Here is a 19,900-nt window from a genome sequence, read left to right on the forward strand (position 1 = left end):
GGAAGTGATCTGGCCTGGAACATCATCCTGCGTCTATCAGGATGACGAGTGGCTGTTCTGGGCAAATCTTATTACTCAGTCCAATTTGGGGCAAATTTGAAGTCATTTAGAACAAGAATAGTCACAGAGACTTTTCATGTGATGGTTGAGAGAAAATAAATAATAACAGCAATAATTATAATACCAATGACTCCCACTGCACGTGACATGCATGCTTTCCAGCCCACGAGACAGACCTACTAATTACATTTGGATTTCTGGGCCAGTCATCCGGTTTTATGAGGGTCTTTGGGGAAACTTGGAAAAGGCAGAGAGCCCAGAACTGGTTTTACTTATTTTGGGTGATTTGATTAGACTCATGAGGCTAAGAGGCTCTTCTGGCTCATTTTACTAGAGTTCTCCCTCCACTGCCTGGGTCTGCATCCATCGCAGAAAGCTTTGTCCCCTGTGTCTTTGAGAAAGAAGGCATTCAACCCATCTTTTCCAGAAACATACAATTTTTTTTTTGTAATAACATCCATGGCAAACAGCATCTCCAAGTGCTTGCCCACTGGCTAGTTGTTGAATATAATATCTATTTTGGTCCTTCTCCTAACAGCAAAGGCTTCTGGCAGGAAGGATACGGAAGAGTAACAGTGATCGCTAAAGAATCAGCTAAACCCCAGGAAGAATGAGAAACGAATACATAAATATCTGAACATTCAAGCCATCCCGCCTCAGGTAAGCCATCCATCCCTACAGCAGATGGGAGAATAGAAGAGATTTGTGGCCTTCTCTTCTCATTCATTCATTCACCTGTGCAATTCATTGCACAACCATCCACGAAGCACCTGTTATGTGCCAGGCATTGCTCAAGGTGCTCGGGGGCCTCAGTGAACAGCAACCACAAGAAAAGACAAAAGACATCTGGCTTGGTGCACTTTCCGCTCCAGCACAGATGGTCGGTGAAGGGCTGGGGCAAAAACCAAAAGGTAGATTATAGAGTCTGTTTAAAGGTGAGTGGGCAATATAAAATAAAACAAGGAAGTGAAGCAAAGAAGGGGAGTCTGATGAGGGGGAGAGGCTGACGGCTTCCTAGGATGATCCCTTGGAAAATGGTAACTGAGCAAAAAGACTTTATGGAATCAGATGTGGATATCCGGGCAAAGGGAGCGGCTCATTCCACATGCTAGAAGCATGCCTGGTGCGAGTAACAAACCCCAAGGGGCCAGTGTGCCTGAGTGAAACAAGGAAAGAAGGATCAGAAAAAGCGGTCAGAAAGTCTCTGGGGGAGGGGAGCAGATCACATAGGATCTAGCCACGTTCAGGGTCGGACTTGAGAAATCCCTGCACCCTTCCATCAGGCACGGACCGCTCCCTCCGCCGCTTCCCTTAGGTAGGGGCAGCCACCGTGGTATTCATCATTCTTACTACGGTTGCTGTTATCCCCACTGCAGATATGAGATTCAGACAGGGGAACCAATTTTCCAAGGTCAAGGTCGCCAGAATGGGAAAGAAAAAAGCCAGGGCCCCAGTGGGAAGTTGCTGGCCTGGTGTGACTAGAGGGATTTTCTGACCCCAGGGACTGGCCCTCTTGAAGCTCTCACTAGGTTAAGCATGGGCCACTTTATTTTTGTTCTTTTACTGGTAGGTTCCCCTACAGCAGTGGCCGTCTAACACCAGGGCACTTGGAGATGTGGTTGCAGATGTGGAGTCCCCAGCCTTACCCTAATTTAGGAGGTCTGAAAGGTCCAGGAATCTATGCTTTTAATGAGACTCCCAGGTTATTCCTGTGTCAGGGATTCCTGCACCCTGCTTTTTGAGTAGTGCTGCTATTAAAGTGAAAACCCTGAGTGTGGTCAAGGGCCTAAGGGGCTTTGTTCTGGGACCAGCAGTCACCAGCAGTCACCAGCAGTGAGAGGAGACACAGGGAGAAGGGCAGCCCTGGTGCAAGTCAGGCCTCTTCCCGGGTATGAAAACACTCGTTCCCAAAGCTGTTTGTTTCTTAAACATATCCAGAAATTTTTAATGACATTTATTCTTTTCTAATTGCAAATGTGATGCATGCTTAATGGTGAAAATTACCACCATGCGTAAAGAAAAAAAAATGACCTTTTTCAATTCCCATTCTTCCATGGTTATCACCAATAAATTTTGTGTCTTTCCAACTAACAAGTTTTCATCTCTCTCTTACACATTCACACAAACACATGCGTGCACGCTCGCGTGCACGTGCACACACACACACACACACCTCTCAAACTTTGTTTCCTTTTCTGCATTACGGAGTTAAAAATCACTCACCTTTCAGAGTTACATAATGAGTACTTAATAAATTACATGGTACCTACTATCATTCAACTTTGATTGTGTTTATTTTCCCACTTGACATTCTATAACGAACATTCTCCATGTGTCATTAACTACTCTTCAAAAACATAACTTTTAATGGCTGCATAATATGCCATAATTTAATGAACCATAATTTATTTAACTATTCTGCTCTTATTGAGCTTTGAAGTGTTTCCTAATATTTTGCTCCAAGAAATAACTTGGAGTACTTCAGTCTTTTCTACTTCTCTGCTCTTTACCTTAGGATAGACTTCCAACAAGAATGACAAGAACAAAGGGTTGAAACATTTTAAGAATTTTTTTTAACGCATGATGCCAAATTATTTTCCACAAGTTGGGGAAATGTATACTTCCAATACCATCACCAGCATTAAAGTTATTTAGAATTGAACACCTGTGTCAGGAGAGGTATTCGTGTTAACATATTCATGGATGGGAGTAGTAAAGAGGAAAAATAAATTCCATAATAAAATTCAAAAACCATGATGTCTTTTGGGTGTACACAGTGCATTAAATTCTTTAAAGGAAGAGACTCAGAAATGTTGATGCATTTTTCTAACAGCTGCTTACTTGCTGAGAAACTTTCATCAGGGGAAAGACATCATTTCTCACTGGCAAGTTTCTAATATTAGTCCATATCTTGAAAAACCTTCCACTCTCCTGGTCCCTATTGCTAAATTCCAATCATCCTGAAGGGGATTGATAATTGTGGCAATTGCACAAAATGATTGCTACCTGTAGAGGCAATCACTGCCATCTCCTGCAGAACTGATGAGCAATTCATTATCAAGGATGTAATTGCCATAAACCTGGGAGGAAAAGGGGTTTCTGGTACGATTTCCAGGATTTTGTGTGTTCAACCCTCCTTGGCTCCAAATTAGCTTTCATGAACCAGAATTTGAAATCAGACTGGGGCAGGAGGCTAAGTACACAATGAAATGTGCAGTGGAAATATTTGCATAACCTGTCTCGAACTTGTGATGTTACCTTTGAATGGGATGCTGCATCCAGGAGTAGGGTAGAATCTTCTTGGGTGATTATGATGATCCTGGCAGCGATCCCTCAGCTGGCTTCAGTCAGAAATGCAAAAGATGGGCTGCGGGTGTAGCTCTGGGGTAGAGCTTGTGCTCAGTATGCAGAAGGCCCTGGGTTCCATCCCTAGCACGCACACACACACACACACACACACACACACAAAAATGCAAAGAATGCTGGGGAAAAAATCTGCAGTAAGAGTCATGACAAGGAAGTGTTGTTTCTAGTGGCTGGGGTTTAGAACTCTGGATTCTGACTTTCCCAGTCCCAACCCAGTGAACCTGATTCGGGAATCCGTGCCCTCCACGACTCTCAGTGGGAAAGATGTTGCTAACAGTGCCTATCTCACATAATTGCACCAAAGATTACCTTAGACTACCCATGTAAAGCCTCAGCCATGGAGCCCACACCAAGCAAAGTTATATCATTCCTAAGATATCCTAAAAGTTTCTTTCATTTACTGAATTTGAATCTGCCGGTTGACCTCCATCAATTATTTTTACCACAAAAGAGCTATATTTTAAAATGATTAGATCCTCCTTTATGGAATCCTTGTTTAAAGAAATTAAAGTGAGAGAAGGGGGAAATACCATTTATGAAGACTCACCATGTACCGGGAACATATATCATTTTAATCCCTATCAGCGACTTTTTAGAAAGGAGGACACTTTGCCTATTTTTTCACGGTACTATTGTGAGTCAAGATTCAAAATCCTGGTTCTTCATTTATAATTCATGTGATTTAGGACAGGTGACCTTAGAGAGGAGATTGGAGTCTCCTTAGTCACACGTGGAAGATGAAGATAGTGCCTATCTCATCTCACCATGATTGCTGGCACATGGTAAGTGCTCAGATAAAGCTGGCTCATTATTATTTATTAATAAAACCTCTGAGGCTCATTCAAGTAAGTTATTTTCACAAGATCACAAAGGTAATTACTGGCTGAGCTGAGATCTGAATCCATATCTGTCTGATTCTGAAAATCATACCCATTCTAAAATATCACGATGACACTCTGCACTTACTGAGGGTATCATTCATTCATTCTCAATATTATCTGACAAATAAACTCATAACTGCTGAGTAGGCTTTCTTACCACTCCAGGACAAGCAGTGTTTCCACTGTGAGTTGAAAACCGTGCCTCAATTTTCCTCCTCAAAAAGAGTTGATCATATATCGTGTTGATCAGCCTTTCATCACTGTGACCAAATTACCAGATAAGAACAACGTTGAGAAGGAAAAGTTTTTTTGGTTCACAGTTTCAGAGGTCAGCTAGGTCCACTGCTCTGGACCCACAGTGAGGCAGAACTTCTTGGTGGAAGGTCGTGGAGGAGGAAAGCAACTGAGAACACAGCAGCCAGGAAGCAGAGAGAGTGCCACTCTCCAGGGACAAAACAGACCCCAAAGGCATACCCCCAGTGACCTTCTTCCTTCACCCACACCTTACCTGCCTGCCTGGCTGATCTATTCAAGTGGATTAGTCAATCCACAGATTGTTACAGTTCCCATAATCTAACCATTTCTCCCGGCTCTAAACATTCTTATATCATCTCATGCATGAGCTTTTGGGGGATAACTTATATCCAACCTGTAACAATATTAATTTCCTTACACCATTGTTTTTGTATTTAACTCATATTCGACCCATAACAATATTAATTTCCTTACACCATTGTTTGGGGATTTAGAAATGATTATTTGAATATTACATTTTCTTATTAAAAAGTAAATATTATTTTTATTTTGTAATTCCAGCCCAAAGAAATGATACATGTTACTCTGTGTATTTTTACATTTGAGAAATGTAAGTTTTCTATTGAGTTTGTTTGCTTTTTATACGAGAAAAATAAGTTAAGAGTTATCAACTCTGCAATCAAGGATGTTTGTCACCTATGTACTGTATCCTGGGTAATACTACAGGACAAACTGTTCATACTGTAGAACTGTACCTGCAATTTGTGCTTGAGCATCTAGATGGCATACGTCTGTACCTGCCAATTAGGTTTGTCCAAGCGTGGATACCCAGGGGAAGCAAAATGAACACATGGTCCAATTGGGGGTGCATCACTACGTTGGCCATGTATTTAACTAAAGACTGACCTTTGGCTGATGCTTATAAATTAACAATAACTACTAATAAATCAGTTCATGAAGCCCAGGTTATAGTTGTACTTAAAAAAAAAAAAGCCATTTGGATGCTGAAATGAGACCTTGTACTTTTCTATAAACCAGTGGGGTAAATTAGTCACTGAGATGAGACCCCATTGCTAGACATGAGAAGTCACACTTAATTGCGATACTCAAAACATTGTTTTAAACAGAGAAGCAAGAAAGCACAATCCATCATGAGAACAACAAATCAATCAACACAGATACAAAAGGGAAAAATATGACTAAACTAATTAGATTAGGAGATGAAAATAGTATTGGAAGTCTATCCCATATGTTCAAGAATTAAGAAGAAAAATTGAGAACATTAGGTTGAGACATGGAAGAAGCGTAAAAGACCTAAGTTGAACTTTCTAGGGATAAAATCTCCACTGGAAGGAAACAACAGAAAACCAGACAGCCAGAAAGCCTTCCAAAGAGAGAGGAACAAAAAGGAACAAAAAATAATAATAATTAAAAAAAAATAAACAGAGCTGTGGCCAAATTTAGTTAATCTAATGCATGTATGTATAATTGAAGATATATAGTATATCAGCATATATGTTTATATATAATATATTATAAACTGTATATATAATTAAGAGGAGAAAAGTAAAAAAATATTTGAAAAAAATAATGATCAAAAAATCATATAAATGTCATGCAAACTATAAACCCATTGATCCAAGAAGCACAAGAAACATAAAGAAAACTGCACCGAGACCCAGAGTTGTCAAACTGCTTTCAAACCAGAGATAACTATCACAGGATCAGAAAACTGAGGGGAAAAGATACATCATGTGCAAGAGAACAAAGGTTGACAGTAATCTTGTGAGAAATAATGCCAACAAGAAGACTTTGTGGAGCTGCATTTTTAAGGCTCTGAAAGAAAGAACCTGTTTGCTGAGAGCCATAGCTAAGTAAGAATGACGCATGGCATGACCCAGGTCATTTGCAGTGACTTTGCATGAAAGGTGACCTTGCTCAAGGACCAGGGTTGATCCAGGTTTAGGGTAGATCAGGGTTTAGGGCGGATCGGGATTTAGGGCGTTCCAGGTTTAGGGCGGTTCCAGGTTTAAGGTGTACCCTGATGGGAATAGGGCGTATCCTGCTGCCTCAGGCGCACCCACTCCTTGAGTTCCCGTTGAGTTCTCACGGGATTCAGAGAGTAATTTGGGATTCAGAGCCCCGTGGAGTGGGTGGATTTTGCCCAGAACGTGTTTGTAGAGTGCCGGTGTGAGTTCGGGAATAAAGAGTTGCTGTTTGAATCTACAAGGTGTGTGGTGGCTCGTGATTTTGTGCCCAGCCAGACTGCCGCATTTGGTGGCACTGTTAACTTAGAATTCTATACCCAGTGAGAATATCTTCTGAAAGTGAAGGTGATGGGGGATGGGGACATGGGACACTTTTGTGCCTCTTTCTCAATGTTGCTGTGAACCTACAACTTCCCTAAAAAATAAAGTTCATTTTTTTTTAAAAAAAAGGTGACATAAATTTTCAGAAATAAAAAAAAATACAAACAATTTAGCAGAAGTAGATTTTTTCACTAATGTAAATATCCTCAGCAGAAAAGCAAATGATCTCAGATGGAAATTTGAGCTGTGTGAAATAATAAAGAACAACAGAAATGGTAAGTACATGGGGGGGGCTATATTATATTTTATATGTAATATACACATACATATACATATGATATATATGATATGTATTGTTTTTCTTATCTTTTATATTTCTCTGAAATATAATTGACATTTTAAAGCAAAATACTACTACTTGCAAAGATCTGGTATGTGAATACTATTATCTCCATTTTGGAAATAGGAAAACTGAGTCTCATATAAGTGAAAACCTTGCCCAGGGTCGCAGGCATATCTGACACTAAAGCCTTTGACTCTCTCACAAACTTGTACTTGACCCTAACTATAAGATTGCTTAATATGTTTTTTCATTTACAACAATGTGTTCAGAAATTTAAGGAGGCTTAGAAAGAAATCCAGTCAACTAGAATTGATCTGAATTGAGAACCTTCTTTCAGGACAAAAGTCTGAGGTCAAGAGATAATTTTGAGTCCCTCAGCACGATTTCCTCTCCTCTTTTATTTCTATATCAGTAGTGCATTTCTCATGGCTCACTCTACGCCTCCTGACATGGTGATTTCTTCTCTTTCCTGGAGCTGAATTTCTCAAACTACAATCCAGGAGAGATTAATGTATCTATTAAGTGTGTTCTGTGGTGTAACTTAGTGGGAACAGTAAATTAAACAAGCTCATTTTCAGTAGGATACCATGGAATCTTAAATATGTTGGCATCCATGATAAATCTCTAAGAGGGGAAGGCAGATACATGGTATTTTCCATACCAAGTCCACCCAAGGCAACTTTTTTTGTACAACTCCTATGGATAGAACACAACTTAGACACTGTTGGCAACCAAGATATCAGGTCATCAGAGCAGAGAAAATTCTCAAGATTCTTATAATCTTAGCATTTTTCCTTAATTTTGGATAATTCAGGCATGCATTTGAATAAGGCCATTGGTAGCTAGAGGTTAGAAATACCCAGATCTACTGTTGTTTCTTTCAGTATTAATAAGTAAATATTGTATGTTAAGAAGTGAGGAGTGCTCAAGAAGAAAATAATAGGACCACAAGAAGACTCTTGGAAATCAAACATTTATAAATTGTGGGTAAACACTGTGTCTGCCTGCTTGATCCTTGCATTCCTCTTGTTAACACCCTCATGGCTTCTTATGAGATACAAGTTGTTATGGTGAAGAGGTGAGGAACACATTCAACTGGATGGAAATTCAGAAAGATGCTGCAAGGAGAGAAGTCTAAACCAAAGATTTTCATATATCAGTGACATATAAGCCACTGGGATCTTGTTAAAATTCCAATTCAGATTTAGTAAGTCTGGGATGGTGTTATGGTTTAGATATGAGGTATCTCCCAGAAGCTTGTGTATGAGAAAATGCAGGAGTATTCAGAGGTACATTGATTAGATTATGAGAGGTATGAACTAATCAGTGGCTTAATCCACTGATATGGACTAACTAAAGTAGTTCACTTTAGGTAGAGCAGCCTACATGTATTTTGGGAAATCTATGCTCTTTTGGACTAGGCTAATGGTCTAACGTGAAAAGACCTCAGAAGATCACCAAAGTCCCACGAGATGTTCTAAGTAGGATTGTTCTTTATTCGTATAACTTAACCCCAAGAAGAAAGGAAGGTCATAACACAACTATGCTCCCAACTCGTGAGACACAAAGAAGTCCACACTCTACTTTAGATTTCCAAGTTCTCCATAAATTGCCTCTACTTGCCTTGATGTTCTTTTCTGACAGGTGATTGCTTTCAGAATGTATACTTTAGACACATGGAATAATTGCTTTCCTGGGGGTGGTATTTTTTCTAAAAAAAAAAAAAAATCTTCATTCCCTTTGCCTGTGAAAGCTGTTCTTTCCTGGACATGAGCTATCCATTTCGGACTCACTCAATCAAGAAATTGCCCTTAAGTCCAAAGTGTACTTTCTCTAAGAAGTCTTTCCAAGTATCTGAACCAGGAACACACAGCTCAAGGTACTGCTGAGTCTGTCTGATTCTAAGTGTCTGGCTTTAATTCTGGAGATGCCCTTCCCATAAGTAAAGGTGGGAGCATCTTGAGGAGGAATGAGTTGGAGAAGGCTGGTAGAGCTGTGGGAAGAGGGATGGATCTCTTTTAGACCACATGGACATCTAGGCCTACAATACAACTAATAAAGGGAAAATGCAAGTTTTCTGGACCATGAAAGCAGTTTTGACACCTAGTCACTATACTGAATTTAGTCCATATGTCCAAAGTACGTGACCATTGCTTGTCTAGATCATGTCTTTTGTTGCAAGCATACAGCAAAGTAAGACATACAAATATATCCTTATAATATATGTAAGACACATACCTTTAATGGGGTGAATAACCCATGTTTTCCCATTTTCTACCAGTTGCCTATGACTTATTTTACCTCTAATTACATGGACGGCTGATCCAGAACCTTCTACAGTTCTGCATGGAGACACTCCCTCCTGCAGAGGAGGTGTCTCATCCAAACTAATCCTCCAACCAGATAAACAACAGAGCAAGTGGAGGATCAAGAAAGGTGGAAAGGGCTGTGGCATCTCCCACTCAGAAATAAGCATCCTCTGTGTTTGCACCAAGGTGCTTCCTCTACTCAAGCTATGGCAGGCAGAATGAAGGTCCAGAAAGACTCAGAAGCAGAAGGAAATACATTTTTTAAATATGTGAAGAAACCTCCTACAGAGAAGGGTAGACAGTTGAGGAGGCAGATCCTGGATAATGGACAGTCTACTTCACCCAAGATGGAACAAAGAAGTGGATGGGTGGAAGCATCGTAGGTAAGAAGACAAAGTCGTAACGGATCACACGCATCTGTTCTTTCATTTAGTCACCAAATACACACTGGGACACATCTGTATGAAATGCCAGCTACAGTCCATAAAACTGACCTGCCCACGATTCTCATAGAGTTTCCAGGGTAATGAGGGGGACATGAACACATTATTGGCAAAGTGTATGGAGATCCACCTGCCATCTTAAAATGTTTAGAAACAAGGTCTTTGCAGATGTAATTAGCTAAAATGAGATCATAATGGATGAAGGTTGGCCCTAAAGCAAATAACTGATGTTATTTAAGAAGATGAGAGGATGCAGAGAGACACACCCAGAGGAGAAAGCTATCTGAAGGAAGGCTGGGATGGGAGTGACCCATCAAATGCCCAGGATGACAACTAACTGAATGGAATGGAATGGATTTTTTCTCAAAGCTTCCAGAACCACCAAGCCTGCTGATCCCTTGAGTTCAGTTTCTGGCCTCCTGAACTATGAGACAATACATTTCTGTCACTCTAAGCCACTCAGTTTGTGGTGATTTGCTGTATCAGTTCTAAGAAACTAATATGTCTGGGTCACAAATTTGCGCATTATATCCAGATTTCAAAGAAAATGCACCATTTGTATTTTCTGAATTAGCCTGATAATCCTCATAAATCTTCACCCCGAGGGTAGTGGCAAGAGCTCAAATTGAGTTTAATCGAGTTAACTCAGTCTGGTGAATTCCTTTAACCCATCTCTTAAGGGAACTTGGCTTCGGAATCTCACTTTTTCCGAGGTCCTCCACCTCTCCTTACACTTCTTCATTGCGCTTGGACAGGGCTCTGGAGGTGGATGTAGGGGGCCCTGTGGCAGCCGGGAGGGGAGGGGCCTCCTCTCATCTGCCCAGTCAGGCCCCGTCACTGAATCCGGCTCCTCTGGTCTCCATGGAGACACCCCTTACTGCCTGGTTGCCTGGTTGTCAAGGAGGGGCCAGTTGCAGGTGAACTTGAGTCTGTGCGCACCCCAGCCTGGGCAGGACCTGTGACTGGCCCCTCTCTGCTCCTCCTCAAGCTGCGCATCCCCGGGCAGCTGAGCTCTCCCTCCCTCCTCTCCCAGGTCAAGTGGCCGCCCTGCAGTACATCCCCACAGGTCACTTTGCCTCCGGTGCAGCAACCCCTAAAGAAAGTGCCCTAGTCATTCTCAGATAACATCCAAATCTCCTTGGTGACTCAGAAAAATTCCAGCTCCTTCTGTTCCCCAGGACAGCCACGGGAGGCTCAAGATGCTGTCTGACTAACTCACCTACCCACAGCCTGCCTCCTCTGCACTGGCTCTGATGCAGCCCCCATGCGGACGGATGTGGAGGACATCCCTCTCCTCCCAGGGAAGAAAAGCCCTCTTCTGCTTCCCTCTTCCCCCTCAGCCATCTAGCTGCTCCCCCCTCCCCGGCTTCAGGTTGATCACCATCCAAGACTCACTGCCGGCCCCACCAAGCTGCTGATTCCATCCCAACCCACCTGAAATGGCAGAAATGGGACTTCACCTACTTCCTGCTCTCTCACCATGATGCTCCCCACTCTACACCCTTGGTTTTTTCCCCATTTTTTAAATTGGTGCTTCATAGTTGTACATAATGGTGAGATTCATCGCTACACGTTTGTACTGCACACAATATAACAATGTAATCTGGCCAATACCATTCCCCGGCCTTCCCCCTTTCCCAACCCTTTCCCCCTTGTGACTTTTCCTCTACTCTATTGATCTCCCTTTGATTTTCATGAGACCCTGCCTTCCTTCTTTTCTTTTTTCCTCTCTAACTTTCACATATGAGAGAAAACATATGACCCTTGACTTATTCTGAGTTTGGCTTATTTCCTTTTATATAATGTTCCATTCATTTTCCTGCAAATGACATACTTTTCTTTTCCTTTATGACTGACTGAAACCCCATTGTGTATCTATACTACAGTTTCTTTAGCCATTCATCCATGGATGGATACCCCAGGCTGGTTCCATAGTTTGGATATTCCTTCCTCTTCCACCGAAGCGATATTAAATAATAATGTCTTCATCCGTTTTGTGCTGCTATAACAGAAGAGCACAGACTGAGTCATTGAAATGAATATAAATTTATTTCTTGCAGTTCTGGAGACCGGGAGGTCCAAGGCTGAGGGTGCAGAACCTTCTTGTTGCATCATCCAGTGCCAGAAAGTGGAATGGAGGGCCAGAGAGGGTAACAGAGGGGGGCTGAAGTCATCCTTTTATGAGGACCCCATCCCCAGCATGATGAACCCACTCCTATGATAAAAGCATCGACTCCTTCCTGCGATGAAGTTCTCTTGTATACAGTGTCCACTTGACCTAATCACCTTTGGCCCTACCTCTCAGCTCACTGGCCACTGACATTCCCACATGCTTTGGAAGAAATACATTTAAACCAAAGCAGATAAGACACACCACAAAACAATGACAAAAGAAATCTTCAAATGTTTCAAAATATCCTCATTGCATGAGTAATCAGAGATGAAAGTAAAACATTCAAAGAGTATTAAAAATAAATAGAGTCTAAGTGACAGAAAATCATCAGAGATTTCTTAAGCACATTCAGGACACTTAGCTTCTCAGCCCTTAATAATTTTGTTTTCGTATTATAGTGTGGCATCAGTGGTTGCATGGTTATGGGTAATTCCACTGTGACCTGTCAGGAGATGAATGAGCCTGTTCACTGTCCCACTGGCAACGGGGACACTGGCTTGACTGGTGTTGACCTCAGATATCATTTGCAAACATGAATGCCACTGCCAAAATTCACACCACATCTTCAAAATCCATACCAAGTCTTCACAAATTCGGTTTCTGCAGCCACCGTTGTCTTTGTTCCTGTTAATGACAACACCCATTCCCGAAGATGCCGTGACTTAAAATAATACTAGCATCTCCTGTATTGGACACTGGTAAACCATCCAGACTGAGGTAGACCTTCAGGGCCACAAGAGCCCAAGCAACAGCCCCCCCCTCCTTGGCAAGCATCAAGAACAATTGGAATTGGGCTCAATGCTAGTGCCACCCTAACCATGGTGGCAGAAGTGACAACTTCAACAAGTGTCCCTCAGGTTACATGGGAAGGTTAGTATGAGACAATCCCACTTCACAAGGGAGCTGAGATTATGTCCCACTGCCAATGAGCAGACAAAGATAAATGCTACCAAAATCCAGACCGGAGCTGTCCCGCCATTGAGGTGGTTGTGACTGGGCTACTAGAAAGTTCTGGGGAAGAGAAACCTCCTAAAGCAGACTGTCATCATCAATTTCAAGTTCCTCAGCAGAAGAGCTTAGGAGACAATTAAGGATCTGTGTGTATATGTATGTGTGTGTGGGGGGGGGTGTGGGGCATACACAGTGTCCTGGTGACTTGAGGCCACAAGGAATCTATTAAGTGCTAAGAAACATTTTTAAACATATTCACCGCACAAGAGGTTGGCTGTTCTCTTTTTCACTTCCTAACCCAGGAAGGCCATCTTTGTATAGCTGCTCTCTTCACCTCTCAGATCCGAGGCCTCAGCTCTACTGCAGGGAAAAGGGGATTTTTCTGGCCACTGATTTCTCATCAGCCAAGAGCAGCTACCAGGTTAACTTGGTCCCTCTGTGCATATTGTTCCATATTTGATAGCTCCTGGGTCGGGGAGTCCCCACACCTGGACCTTTCTTGAATTGGTCCATAGCACGCAGAGCTTCCTTCTCCTGCAAATCTTCTTCCCTGCTTGCCAAGTTGGTCAAATCCTCTTAATTATTCTCTTAGTTTTGAACATCATCTCTTCCATGGAATATCCCTTCATCCACCCAGGAAAAAGTAATCCTTCCATTCTCTCCTTGCACAATACACTTCACCATGGGTGTGTCTACACCCTGGCTCCTGTGTATTGACTTACAAGACCGTTTCAGTTACGTCCCATTCAGTTCTGTCATTCTGGACCAGTGGTTCTCCATCCTGACTTTTCCATAAAATCATCTGGGAAGGTTTTAAAACTACTAGATACTCAGGAGAGTCCTCAGGTGTTGAGAGCCACAACCAAGTCAAGATGGTGCCTGGCATTTTGCCAGAAGGAGTGGTTGAGAAGTAACGCCAGCGAGCCATTAAGATGATGATAATTAAGTTAAGCTGTGTATAATTATTAAGATAAAGACTGATTGCTGTAACTGGATGATGCTAAATTGAAACAAGCTGTGTATTCAGTTGTGTATATAAACCTCTGCTGTCTGGCAATAAGGTGGCTCCTTCTACCTCGGGTGCCCGCTACTTTTGAGTTCTCGCAGAGTTCCCGTTGAGTTCCTGTTGGTTCTTGCGGAGTTTCCGTTGAGTTCCCGTTGAGTTCCCATTGGGTTCTGGCAATAAAGTAGTTCCTGTTTGGACCTACATGTGGCTCGTGACCTCCTGGTTATTTGTGCCCAGCCAGACTGAGGCACTCAGGGTTCTGGTTTCATTAGTGAGGGGGGTGGGGGGTGTTGGCACTAGCTTGAATGTTTCAAATTGGATTTTTTTTTTTGAATGCCAAAGCATAGACAAGGTTGAGAGTCACTGCTCTTGTCTCTGCTCTAGGGTTTGGTGTGTCAGACTCTGGGCACTTAACTGTTTTGGGTTTCTTACACTAAGTGCTCTTGACATTTAGCTGATTGTCCCCTATATCAGTTGTTAGAACCAATCGCCAAAATATCACTTGTCCCTGAAAAATGAAACAAGCCATTGAAGCCTCCATCCATCAGTGCGGCCCTTGTAGGATGGCTCATAAGAACACTCAAGAAATGCCTTCCTCTTACGGAGTCAGAGGCTGGCTGTTAACATTATCGTTTTTGCATGAAGCCCACACATACCCTGAAAGATGTTCTGTGGCCCAGAAACAGAACTCTGAAACAACAACCACCACAACAAATCTGGCAGGAGCGCCCCTGAACGTCTGAGTCCCCCACACTCTGTCCTCCCCAGCCTTGGGCTCTGAAGGCTGTTCTAGCTGCTTCCCTGTGATCCCACTTCAGAGGACAGCACTGTCATCCAGCGGGCTGCACAGGCACTGTTCTGGTTTCACATGCAGCAGATTCTCCACGGTGATGCCTGCATGCAAATTTAGAAATAGACACTGGCATCAGGTAGATGATGAGCTGGGAGCCTTTGGGGAGACCTTGGGCATATTTCTGAGGGTATTTACAAGGAAAGGACCTTGGAGAGTTCTTGTTCTTGTGACATGTCTGGAGTGTCCCCACCAGGCCCTCCCTCAGTGGTGTGATCATCTGTAGACAAAGTGGGGGTGCTCTGCTATTCATCAGGTCCACCCCACTTGCTTCCTGGACCATTAGTAAGGATCCTCACCTCTGCTTCCTTTAGCCTACTTTGACCCCGGAGGCCAGCCTTCCTTCTACACGGTAAGTTCTAGGATCTAATATGCAGGCAAGGGCTGGACTTAATGAGAGCAGGCAGACTGGGGTTCTTTCCCTTTATGATTTTGAAAGCCATATTAACCCAGACTAGACTAACCTCATAAAAGCTTCAGGAAGAGTTCGGCTATGTGGAAGCCACTCCTTGCTTGAGATCATCTTCTCTGATACTCATTACCCATCAAATTAAAATTGATTCTTTAGCATGTGAGACAATTATTGTCATGCCAGACACCTGTCACGTTCCCACTGCCAACAGCACTGAACTTCCAGGGCCAGGGTGAAGTCCTAGAAGCAGGGGCACCATGATGCAATGTGTCACCTGGCATATCAGAGGTGAGGAGGAAGGACAGGTTTGCTCCAGACCCAGAGAGGTGAGTATCAGGTGTTCTTACTGAGCACAACGGAAACAGACTCCCCATTTAAGAGACAGAAGATCCAAAAAAGATAGTACTAGTATGGGGTGGTGGTAATTATTATATTTAGAAGATGTCACGCATTTCCTAGGGGGCTGACCCTTCTTTCAGAGCATTGCATGTCCCTTGGATCCACCCAACATTGCACTACTATCACTATAACCTGTGTTTACAGATGGGGAAATGTGGCTTGGTGTTTTGGCCAGATTTTTCACTGCTATAACCAAATGACTAGAAAAGAACAGTTAAAGAAGGCTCACATTTTCAAAGGTCTCAGTCCATAGAAGTCCAACTCCATTCCTCAGGGCTGGAGGCAGAACATCATGGCGGAAGTGTGTAGTAGGGAAAAGCAGCTCAGGACATGGCACCAGGAAGCAGAGAGAGAGAGCTCCACTCAACAAGGACAAAATATATACCTCAAAGGCGTGCCCCACCTCCTCCATCCACACCACACCCTACCTGCCTACAGTTACCATCCAGTTAATCCCTATCAGGAGATCAATTCACTGATTAGATTGAGGTTCTTATAACCCAAACATTTCACCTCTAAATTTTCTTGCGTTATCGCACACATGAGTTTGGGGGGGCAACCTCACATCTAAACACTCAAGAACTTAACAAGGAATGTTGCCTAGAATTACACAGCAGAGAAATTATGAAGCTGGGATTCCACTATAAAGAATCAGACCCTCCAAATAGGGCTGTTTCCTGTTATACTATACTGCTTCATTAACAGGGACTGGGATATGCCTTCTTTTCTGGGTAGGTGGAATCTGAGCGACCAGGAGGCAGTTTGAAGTCCTGAGTGCTGAGAGAGATACCAAGTACAAAGCCCCACACATGCACCTCGGGCTTCCCTGATTTCTGGGGCTAAATCCACTATCAATTCTGACTACAATTTTATATCCTTTCCGGGTATTGTGCATATGGCCACAGGCAGCCTGGAAAGATCCATGCCCACTGGCCAGTGGTGTAGTATTTCTCAGCCTCAGCACTTCTGATATTTTTGGCTGGAGTAATTCTTTGCGGTGGGGATCTGTCTTTTACATTGTAGGTTGTTTAGTAGCATCCCTGGCCTCTAATCACTAGCACCCTCCACCCAGTTGGAACAACAAAAACTCTCTACAGATATTGCTAAGGGTCTCATATGGAGTCAGTTCCCACCAATGGAGGACCATAGGATCGTTCTCAAACTCTAGTATTCATTAGAATCAGCCTAAAGGCTTGATAAAGCAGATTTGTGGACTTGTCCCCAGAGTTCCTAATTCAGTACTTCTAGAACAGACCTAAGAATTTGCATTACTAATAAACCCCAGGTGGTGCTGATTCTTCTGGCCTGGGAACCACTGTTTGATAACCACTGAGTCAGTCCATTCTGTTATGGATTCGGTGCTGCACATATTGTTAATCCCAAAAAGGAACAGGAGAGGGAGTGTGGCGACTCTGGGAATCCCTCCCTCACCTGCTGGGCAAACAGGCTCTGGCTGAAACACGCACTCTCTAAGGAAGAGTCAGGCAGGAGAAAGGAACCTGGAGTTGCATTCCTAAGACGTGAATTCATGCCCATAAAAGGCTGGGGGGGGGGAATGGATGATTTGTTTAAAATCAAATCTTTAACTTACTAACCTGTCAAATGGAGCCAAGAACAAGCCACAATTTACTTACTCTAGACTGTTGGTGACTCGGTGAAATAACACAGAGTTTGTCCATCCTGAGAGCCCATTACAATTTTCCAAGCACCACCTGAAATTAGTATTTCTTTTTAAATCAACTCACTAAAAGGAAGGGGGACTTTAATCATCTGCTTTATCGTAAGAAATGAGATCTGTGAAATCATGATTTTCACTTGCTAATTATGTTTTTCCTAAAATGCATTAAGATAACTATTGAAAATCTCCATGTACCACCTAAAAACATCTTTTATACCCCCCTGTGGGTTATGTTATCACACTTTGGTGAACACTGAGATATCTGTAAGAGAGCTTATAAGTTACAAAGTGTTATACAAATTCCAGGTACTGTCATCAACTCTGCCTGGGCAGGGCAGTGGTCCTGTCTCAGAAGTAAGTGAATGCTGAGACCCAAGTGACCTTCTATGGCACATCCTTCTGCAGCAAGGCAAAGATTCTTCCTCTGCTCTTGAAGGGTGGCTGTGAATCAGGAGTAGCCACTGGAACCTGTTCTCCCATCACTGTAGGACTTCGAGAGTTGTTCCTAATATGCTCTAACACCATGTCCAATGGCAAAGGATGAATTAAAAGGACAGAGAAAATTTGAGCCAGGAGGAGTATGCTTGACACTATAATATCTACCTGAGTTCCAGTGACTTCTCCTCTAATCACTCAAAACAGTCTTTACTCCAGAAGAGACCCACCAATGACTTTCGGTGGCTGTAGCACAGCACCTCCCAAGGGGACATTGCTTCAGAGTCTGCCTGTGGCAAGGTGTGCTTTCCCTGCCTGACAGTGCCCTGCGGCTGCTGGGTGGACACGTCTTCTTTGGACCTGGCACAAGGTCCGCAGGCAACTGCTTCTCACTCAAATTCACATGCATATTAGTCTCACCTCGAAGCTGTTTGGAAAATCGATGCCTGGGCCCCACCCCTGAGCCAGTGAACTGGAATCCCTGGAAGTGGGGCCCGAGCAGCAGCAGTCTCCAAGCACCTTGGGGATCCAAATGTGCATCCATAGTTAAGCACACTGTTTTAAATAAAGCAGAAAAAAACAATTTCCAAACAATTCAGTCTTCTTGTAACCCTCCTCTTAACTCTTAGAGAGAAGCACGCACCTTCTTCAGCTCTAAGGATCCTTGGCCTTTTGTTCCTACTTCTCTGAGCTCATGCACTGACATTTTGTACTTGCTAGGTAACCTATTCTTTTTCCTACCTCAGGCCTCAAAGAAGGTGTTATGCTTTCAATATGAGGTGTCCCCAAAGATCTCGTATGTGAGACAATGCAAGAAAGTTCCAAAGTGAAATAATCGAGTTATGAGAACCTGAACCCAATCAGTGCATTAATCCACCAGTGGGGACTAACTGGGTGGTAACTGTAGGCAGGTGGGGTGTGGCTGGAGAAAGTGGGTCATGGCTTTGGGGTATATATTTTAGCCCTGGTGAGTGGAGTTTAGTCTCTCTGCTTCTTTGTGGCCATATTGTCTGCCAAACTCTTTGGGCATCATGTCCCATCTCACCTCAGTCCCAGAGCAATGGAGTTGGCCGTTGATGGACTGGAGCCTCTGAAACTGTGAGCAAGAAAATAACCTTTTCCTCCTCTAAAAGTGTTTTTGTTGAGTCTTTTGGTCACAGTGGCCCCCCTCCAAAAATGCTGACTAAAACAGAAGGGAGCAAATGAATAATGTTGAGTACCCAATACTACAGCCAGCTGCAGTTAACTGAGCATCTTTGTCCAAAAAAAAAAAAAAAACCAAACAAACAAAAACACCATCCTGCTTTACAAGGAGCTCAGTGCATTCTCATAAGTAGATATTATTATAATCTTTTTTTTTTCTTTTTATAAAGGAGAACTATTAGGTTGTCTATCCAGCACAGCCACAACTTCTGGAATACCCCCCTCATTTCAGGAGAGAACCCCACCCACCCTCCATCTCCAGGGATCCAGTGGAAGTCTGCCATTTTGGCAAAATTCTACTCTCAACCTTTGGGCTTGGGCTACAGAAGATTTGGTCAGACTAATTAGTCTCTTCCCCGAGAGCCTAAATTTCAGAAGGGACAGGAAAGAGGTGGGAGAAAAGGAACAGGAGGAAAGCAGAGATATGCGAGGAGTTATGCGACTAGTCTTTTTAAATGTAAAGCAGAGGCACCAGCAGTCAGTAGTTTTCTTGTGCATGTGGGAAGGAAGCTGTTCTGCAGTGAGCAAGAAGAAGCAAGCAAACACACACCGAGAGGAGCTTATGTAATAGACGGAAAGTCCCCATGGAATTCAAGTTCCTGGTTATTACTGTTTGCTTCTGACACTTGGATATTCTCCTGGCCTCGGTGAGAAACCTCAGAGTCTTATAATAAATTCTCCCTCTTGCTTATGCTAATCTGAGTGGGTTTCTGTTACTAGCAACCCAAAGAACTTAAATTAATATAACTATGTGTAGGATCCGGAAGGAGTGCAAAGAAGAATCAGACTCTGGCAGGTTCCCTCTAGGAAATTTAAAATTCAGGAAA

Source organism: Marmota marmota, unplaced genomic scaffold (genome assembly GCF_001458135.2).
Source record: "Marmota marmota marmota unplaced genomic scaffold, marMar, whole genome shotgun sequence".
Taxonomy (NCBI): domain Eukaryota; kingdom Metazoa; phylum Chordata; class Mammalia; order Rodentia; family Sciuridae; genus Marmota; species Marmota marmota.